Source organism: Pteropus alecto, unplaced genomic scaffold, assembly GCF_000325575.1.
Source record: "Pteropus alecto unplaced genomic scaffold, ASM32557v1 scaffold95, whole genome shotgun sequence".
NCBI classification, from domain to species: Eukaryota; Metazoa; Chordata; class Mammalia; order Chiroptera; family Pteropodidae; genus Pteropus; species Pteropus alecto.
Genome location: NW_006441071.1, coordinates 15,981,145 through 15,990,299, shown reverse-complemented (window position 1 = coordinate 15,990,299; position 9,155 = coordinate 15,981,145). Strand labels below are relative to the sequence as shown.

General features: G+C 38.5%; 1 protein-coding gene across 1 annotated transcript in view; it reads left to right on the top strand.

Moving 5' to 3' along the window:
* Positions 1 to 9,155, top strand: part of DOCK8 (dedicator of cytokinesis 8) — a 201,736-nt gene that overhangs the window by 91,664 nt on the left and 100,917 nt on the right.

The following is a 9,155-nucleotide window of genomic DNA, read 5'->3' as shown; positions in this document are numbered from 1 at the left end:
AGCAATGTCACCAAAAATGTTCTTGGTGTCCACAAGACAGAGCTTTGGCTCCAGACCAGCTCTGTCCAATAAAATTTACAGCAATGATAGAAATGTTCTGTATATGTACCACCTAATATAATAGCTACTAGCCACATGTGGCTATTCAGCATTTGAAATGTGGCTAGGGTAATGGAGGAACTGAAATTTTGATTTTATTTAACTTTCATTAATTTGAATTTAAATTCATGTAGATGCGAGTGGCTGGTGGCTACCATATTGGACAGCATGGAGCTAGACAGTAAAGGCCTAAAGATTAGGCTGCCTCTGGTTCTTGGAGGTTCTTCCTGTAGGGGCTGGGAGGAAACTTATAACATACATCTGCCAAATCTGCCAAAGCCATTGGTGCTCAGTGTTTTAGTTTTCATTTTGAGAAGGTTTTTTGTTTTTGTTTTTGTTTTCATTTTAATGCAGAGAAGAATGCTATAAGCACCTTTTCTCCACCATCTTGAAATGATATTGTATGCGTGTTTGTGTGTGGGTGTAAAACCACGCTGATTAAGTTGAAGTCTCCTTTTTTGTCTCCAATCACAGACTTCTACCTTGCCTCTCAAACATCACTAATGAACTTATGTGTGTCCTTCCTTCCATTTTCTTTGGTTTCACATACATATGTATATATGTATATATGTATATATGTGAACATCAAAAGATATTATTTTTATATTTTATAAATGTACATAAATGGCTATATGTTCTATGTGTTATACTGTAGTTTTTATCCAACAGTATGATTTTTTCTTTTTTGTTTAAATATTACTATGGACTCATGAATTTTATTGATTCAATATATTATACTCAGTTACAGTCATATCCTTTCTTAGTTGCTCTGATTTTCACAAATTTAACCAATGGGAATTTATTAACAGCTTGTATTTTAGAAATATTAATCTTGATTTTTTTATAGCGCTTTGTCATTCTGTCATTTTTTTAACTGCTATATAGTATTCCTTTGAGTGAAGAAATCATATTTTATTTGTCTATTTCCTATTTTTCTATTGAAAGACATTTATATTTTTTTCTGGTCTGGGGATCTTACAAACACTGCGCAGTGAGAAATTTTGTCTTTGTTTCTCTGTGCACATGTACAAAAGTTTTCCTAAGGAATATGCCTAGAAGTGAAATGACTGGGTCACCAGTGATACACATTTTGAGATTTATTCATAGACACTTTTTCCCCCCAAATTACACCAGTTTTCAATCCTTCCGGCTGTATGATTTATGTCTATGTGGGACTGACATGCAAAGAATTTCAGAACCCACCTAATCCAAACTCACTCACCCCAACACTTCCAGATGCACAAAATTGATACCCAGATAGAATAAGGGAGTGGTTCATTGAGGTCAGAAATTACATTAAGAAATACAAACAACCAACTACACAATTGGAAATGGAGCTCTTCTTTTCAGTGTTGGTGAAGTACCAACATCTTTCTCTCATTTAATCCTTTCTGAAGCAGCTCTTCATTTTCAATCTTCATTTCTTAAATACAAACTCAACCCGAGTTTCCTTGCAAGATAAATAAGCATTCCTTATTTAGGTCAGAAATTACATTAAGAAATTTCTGTAATTTTGAAATTTTGTAATTTGGGGGGAAAAAGTGTCTATGAATAAATCTCAAAAGTAGTTTCAGTTCTCCATTCCCTGGAGGGAGATGTGAAGACAAAAAATGTTTGCCAATAAATGTAGTGTTTGTATCTTTTTAGAAACCCTATCCTATAAATGGGGGGAAAAATGTTTGTGGCATTGGAATAAACTTGCACCAAATGAATTCTATAGTTATTCAACTTCATGTCAGCATTTAATCACCCACGGGAGGCATTTACAACTCTCTCTACTCCTTGCTGCAAACATTACTCTTAATTACATAACAGTGGGACTCAGAATGCATTAGTGTGCCGAATGACTCAGAAATGTAGGAGTGCTAAGGACAACAAATCTAGAAGGATTACTATGGACCCAGCTTCGCTTCATGAGAAACGACCCACAGGTGCAAAGTGATTATTCCTCAGCTGTTCTATACACTGTAGAAATGCCAACCATGGAGAATGATAGAAGAAAACACTTACCTCCAACTTGGTCATAGCACCCTCTCTTGGCTCCCAGCTCATCGTATTTTATACCTTGTTGAAGGAACAAGAGTTACAGTGACCTTAGTTTAGAATCTTACTATGTGAAAACTATAGGGAATTTAGAAAGCATCTTGTCTAAATCTCCCGTGCTATTGTTAAACTTTCAGTATTTCTTCTCAAGTCCTCATGTGCTTCGTGGTGGTTTTAATTAGGTTGGTCTTGACAATAACCCAGTCCTAGATTAATTCTTCTTTTTCCTATACCTCCACTCACATTTCACAAAATGGACATGGACAACTCAAGTCAGGTCCAAACCCCAGGTCAAATTGATGAGTTGACCAATTGCCGTTGCTGACTTAGTCTTCTCATTTCTGTTAACTTTCCCCTCTTTGTATTCCATACCATCTTTCTATACTCAAAAAACTTATAACCTCATGGCTTTTTTATTCCTACCCCAAATCAAAGTCTCTTTTCAAGCAAAGGTCTCTTAATTTATCTTCATTATAGTGTCAATAATAGGTATGACCTAACGTTTTATCTCTCCCAAGAGTATTATTTCAGTACAGATAGTTCTTGTTTGATTTAGAAAAGCTTTTCTTCAACTTGGCTGAATTCTGGACATCATTCAAAGAGTTTGGCATGTAGGGTAACTTTCCCTGTTGACATTGCTATTTCCATGACTCTAATCCTGGTCATAGCTGTTTCCCTTTAAGGAAATAAAGCAAATGAAAATTAAGATTTACAGAGCAGATATTTGCAGGGATAATTCTTTGTTTCATGGAGGCGTCATCTAATGAATTTGAAATGTGATTTGACTTATAAAAATCTGATCTACCAGGAATTTATGGAGAGTATATCTATCGGGCCGAGGGAGGGATGGCCACAGTGACAAAGCCAGGATTCAAGTTTGAAATTTGTGTACTTTTAACATAAACTGTAAACTTGCCTTGGGTAGAGGGAACTATTACGTGATCTATGGCAGATGTCGTCTGGCCTTGAGTGTGAGTGGTGACCAGAGTCACACATTACAGGATTCCAATATGGGTGAGGTTTCAATTTAACACTATATGAGTAACACTCAGGTTACTTTTATGTCTCTTAAAGGAGCAGCTGCCATGAAACCTCAAATAAAATTGGCTTGGGATAGGCTGTAATCGCTCTCTGCCCTCAGTCTCCCCATCCTTCCACTTCTTCAGGTGCCTCCTCTGATTCTCCTACCTTTTCTGGTGTCCTCAGTCAGAGTCATCATCTTGTACCACGACGGGCACCGTTCTCATTATATTTTTTTGTGGATGCTGCCTCTGGTGCCTCTACCTTTTTCACATTGCTTTGAGGAGCAATCTAGATCATTTATAGGAGAACCGTGCTGGACTCCAGAAACATCCACATAAGCCAATGAGGGTGTCGCTGGTAAAATAACACCGTCTTAGAGGAAGGAGATGACCTTCTAGAGCCAAAGTGCTAATTCCAGGAGTGGCCAGTGTCTCCCAAACCAGGGACTTTGGCCCTCAAGCAGTGCCATGTACAACTTCCGTAGGTTAGAGGCATGGAGCCTGACGAGCTTTCCCTGAGACAGACCCAGGCAAGAGCTTTTGCGAAACCATAAGCAGAAGGACAATAATTCTGAAAGTAGAGTAGAACAGCTGGGAAAATTAGGTTGATAAACAGGATTACCCAAATCTGAGTTTGGCATTCCTTTCTCCACACCCAGATTAAGAAAACACTAGTTGTTAACCCAGGAACACATGTGCACCAACTCCTGGTTTATTTTCCATGTGACCCAGCAGCTGGTAATGGAGGCACCAGCTGCCTCTTGGTGGAGGCAGAATGAAAACAGCACAGGCTGGGGCCAAGGCCTAGCGAAACCTTGAAGGGCATTTTATCTTGCGGCTGCCATGGGGGCATGTGCAGAGATCACAGACACTGAGGTTGTAATGAGCTCGTTAAGCTCCTTGCCCTTCCCTTAACTGGTGATTACATTAGGGGAGCCACATAAAGTGCGTTTTCATCTCTCATCCCAGACTCCGGGAGCCTCTGAGGTCTTTTTATTCAATTATCAGACTTGCTGTGGAGGACTGTGCGTGCTGAGAACAAGCCTATCAGTTAGAACATGATTTCTTTGATGGATAATTAGCTGTTTTCAGGCCTCCTCCTATTCACTTGAATGTTCGCAGACCAGAAGTCTACATTCTCAAAGCTAGCCTGGTATCTGGCCTAACAGGGAGGTGCCTCCCACGTCACAGTGGATTTCTGAGGAATACTACCAGACTTATATCCTACAGGGGTAAAAAGAATGGCACAGAATCAATAAATGTCTGTAAGTTATCATTGAGTAAGTAGGATTTCTAAAGAAAGGAATGAACCAGAAATCATTCTGGATGAGGTGGTTAGGAAGGAGCTGGGGCATAGGAAATGGAAGCTATCCTTGAGAGGGACCTTATTTTGTCCAAGGAAATGAACTCTCAGTCTGAGCACAGTTGGTTGTATGTGCAGACTGGATCTTCTCACTGCTGTGGGTGAGGGGGTGGGCTGGGGCGAAGGTGATTGTGCCTCAGAGTCCACTGTGGAGTCTTATAAAAATACAAGTATCCAGCTTGGAGATTTCCCTAACTGGAGACTTCCATTCAGGAGGTCTGGGGTGGGATGCTAGGGATCTAATAGTCTCCTTTAAGAATTAAAGTGTCCCCCTGCCTTTCGTGGAGTCCCTCAATGTTGAGGTCCACAATGACTTCAGCCACTGAAATCTCAGTGGGATGGACTTTGCAACTTTATTTACTCACTTTAGGAAGCAACCCTGGCATATGTGGGAAGATTAGGTGAGATAGATTTGGCAAAGAGCAAGTACTTGTCTATCAAGAATCTATAACAGAGCAGGAAATCTCTCTACATGAGGGCAATTTTTTATAGCACAATGCTCCTCAGATGCTATAAATACTCCGGTATTATTGTTAATTAATGATTGGCAGTTTCTGATGTGACTGGTCCTGGTCTAAATCAACATCGAACAATGCCTTACTTAAATAACTATCAAAATAATAACTCACCATTCTTATTTATTTCTTTACTTTGTTTGAACTTTATTTATTTCGGATTAGGTAGCCTGTTCTAATGGTTTGAAATTATTAAAGTACAAAAGTGCAGAGTGAAAATTCTCTCTCATTCCTGACCTCCAGACATCAATTCCCCATCTTTGAGACATCCTTTTAAAAAATATATACATACATTAGATTTTATTTATTAATTCCACAAATATTATTCAGTACCTACAATGTGCCAGGCCCTTTTCTAAACACTGATGATAGACTAGTGAACAAAACAGATGAAAATTATGTAAATTCCACAGCTCAATCCTATTTTTTGACAATAGGAAACAGTTTTTTATCAGTTTCTTGTGTATACCTCCAGAAATAATCTATGTATGTACAAGCTAATATAAAATCCTGAATTTTTCCTTTTATAATGCAAATGGAGCATGATCGTCTCACTGTTCTGAACCTGATATCTCATCGAACGCTGAACTATGGAGAGCACTTTTATATGGATACATAGACGTGCCTCATGCTTTTTTACAGCTGCGCCAAATCTCATTATATGACTGTATCATAATCTATTTAACTCCAACTGATGAGCATCTAAGGTGTTGCCAGTCTTTTGATACTACAAATGACGTTACAGTGAAAAATCTTATAGAAACTTTCACACACATACAAGCATATTTGTTGGATAAATTCCTGCTTTTCACCCTTTAAAGGAGGGTTTAAAGAATTCTGCCTTAAGTATAGGACAGCCCAGTCCTTGGTTTTAGTAGACTTAGCAAGAAGTTGCTAGGGAACACAAAGCTTACTATAAATAATGATTTATTTAGGAACAGCAGTGCAGCCTAGGCAAAATCCAGTCACTTACATTAGCCAAGTAATGGAGACAAAGGCCAAGTGAATTCCTGGTGCCTGAATTATCCTGATAATTAAGTCTCTGTACTTGACTTTGCTGAGGCATATTTGTCTCAATAATAAATCAGAAGCAGAATTTCCACTTTCCTGATGCCCTGCTCTAAAATCCAGCCATCTTTCTTTTTTGGAGAGGGAATGAAAAAATTCAGAAGAAGCCAGTTACCTAAGGTCACTTAGCAACAGCTGCAGGTTTTGCAAAAATATCCTTTCAGTACAACATTCAGCCACTTGAGGGCACGATTCACTCACTTCCTAGATTCAGACATGATTAGCTCTCTTTTCCATTACGAAGCAAATGGAGTCATGATTTTATTAAAGGAAAACACATTTTATTTTTTGCCCTTGAAGTGTAGGACCAAAAACAAAAAAACAAAAACAAAACTGAAGTATTCTAGTGTCTCCAAGAGATCACTGTTACATTTTTGTAAACAATTTTTTTTTTTTAACCTGTCATCTTCTGCCTTCTCTCATTAGTGAATTGACCTTAGAAATCTGGCACTTTTTTTGGAAGATGTAGTGCAGATAAGGCTTAAGATATGTATCTTGTGGTGCAGAGAGAGAGAGAGAGAGTGAAATCTCGATTTTGGGGGATGCTGTTCACTATACCTATTTACGCATCGACCCATCCCAACTCATAGACAAAACTAAAGGAATGTGGGTGAGGCAGTAAGGAAATAGAGTTAAGGAGGTTCTGTGTATATTAATGCTTCTGATTCCACAAGGCGCAGCCCCACATTACATTCATTCATCTTGAGCCCATCATGCTTTACTGTTACTGCCTGCAAACAACTGTCCTGACAAAAAATCCTACTCTGTTCGTTTAATTGTGGTAAATGTCATTTTTTTTCCATAGATTCTTTATAGAATTCAGCATGAAGGTTCATGGAGCATCTTTTTTTTCATGGGGTTGGGAGTGTAAGGTTGGTGGGGGTAGACGCAACAGAGAAATGGTGATAAAAGTAAGGCAGATCTGGGCTTGCATTTGATTATGATGATGAATAGTTCGCCTAGATTAGAAGGAGCCTCCTAAAATTCAAAAAGCCTTCTTTCTTTGACTTCTATGCTTTCATTAGTTTTTTAATTATTATTTTTAAATTTATTCTTTGAAGTGGCTTGTCTTCTGACGAGATATCCTTTGGGGAATTACTCTTATTTCTCTTCCAATTTGAGGGGGTAAAAATCTTTTCTACTTTTTGCCTTTTTTATCCTTAGTTCTGACATTCCTGTGTACTTTATAGATGCCCCAAAGATCAGCATTTATCCACTCCTCCAGTGAAGGGTTTGGCCATCTCTAAAGCAGAGGTATTTTAACAGCTCTCTGTTAATGGATGTCCTGTGGTTTCAAGGCCTCAGGCAAGCTATCCTTGCCCTTCTCAGCAGAAGCAGAATGCCCTGGGGTGAAATATTAGATCTCTTGTCACCATCTTCCCAGGGGAAAAGTGGGTTTGGGGTGGGGGGCAATGCAGGCTATCCCTATAGCATAAAATAAAATAGAACAACGTAAGTGGGGAAAGACTGAGGTTTGACAATGTAATAAGATAATTTTTTAAAAACCATAGCTAATCAGTTGGGAGTCATGTATCTTTTATAATTTAAAAAAAAAAATTATTTATTCACTGGCTTGAACACCAGAAAGGTAATAAAACTTCCAAAACTATGTGGTTACACCTCATTTGTTTTATGTTCTTTGCTTGACAACCTGCAAAATGTAAACTGGGATCCATGCAATGCTGTGGAAATATAAATATTATGGTTTAATAAAGATAAAAGTAGAGGAATGCAATAGTTCATTTTAATGAATTTTGAGAAATTTCCATGCTTAGGCTAAAAATTATACATTTAGCGATAAGAACATAATTTCTCATCTTTTCCTAGAGTTACAGGTTTTAAAGCCAAGCCTGTGGTTCCCGTCATTTCTCTCCACTTGCTTGATGGGGGTGACGTGGGTGGCGTTTCCTTGCCTATAAAAGTCCAAGGACTAGTGCAGCGGCTCTTCTGAGATACCCGCATGGGTTCACAGATAGGAAGCCGGCCAGTTTCTTTACCTTATTCATAGATTTACATTTCTGTTACATCGTGGCACCAATGAATGTCCTTAAGGATGACATGCACAAATATACCTCATACTCTGTCTTCCTTTGGGGAGAATTAAAAAAAAAGAAGACAAACTCAGAAACCTTAGAATTCTAACTTATTTTCCAGCTCATAATTGGATGAATTTGCCTTCCACAGCAGGGACATGGGAACTGTTCTTCAATTAATTTTATTCTGTTCCTTCCCCAACTCTCATACAGATCTTGTGAGCTTACTTGCTCTTCTCTTCACTCCCACTATTATCAAGGTGAGAACTTGGCCTCCCCTCATCCCACCTTTGCAGAAAGCCCCCTGTGCTCCTCAAACTTGACTCATCTAAAGCTCCTCTCTCTTGCCCTCCTTGCATCATTGGCTTTTACATTTCCTGGTTGCAAAACCTTTTACTTCACAGTTGTTGAACTGAATGCCACCAATGTACATACCATCCAAGGCACTTCGATGCTACTGTAATCCTTTCATAACATCAATGAGATATTCTTACTTGGAAGAGTAAGAAGAGTGGGAGATGATTCATTTACCTTGGGCAGGTTTTGTCTCACTTTAATAACCACCCAACCCATGGCTGAAGGAATAGATCAACAGCTGCTTCCTATTTTGTAGAGAACAAACAACAAATTAGTGGTCAGTCCTTACTTTGTGAAAAAAACAAAATAACACATGCTCCCCACACCCCCTCCTTACAATATTTTGAAACTGGTCAAATTTTGTTTAGGCTGAACATTAAGAGCAATCTTAATGGGGAGAAATGAAGGAAGAGTTTTTACCAAAGGGGGCCACTCAACCTGAAGGGAAGCAACTCTGATGCCAAGGAAAAGACACAGGATCAGAGCCAGGAGGTTGAACCTCAGTTTCTTCATCTGTAAAATGGGATATCCCTGTGATACTTGGGGAGATTAATAGAGACTTTACACATGAATGTGCTCTGTGAAATATAAAATGCTCTGTACTGTACATATTAATTATTGTTATTTATGTTATAACATATATATGTATATATGT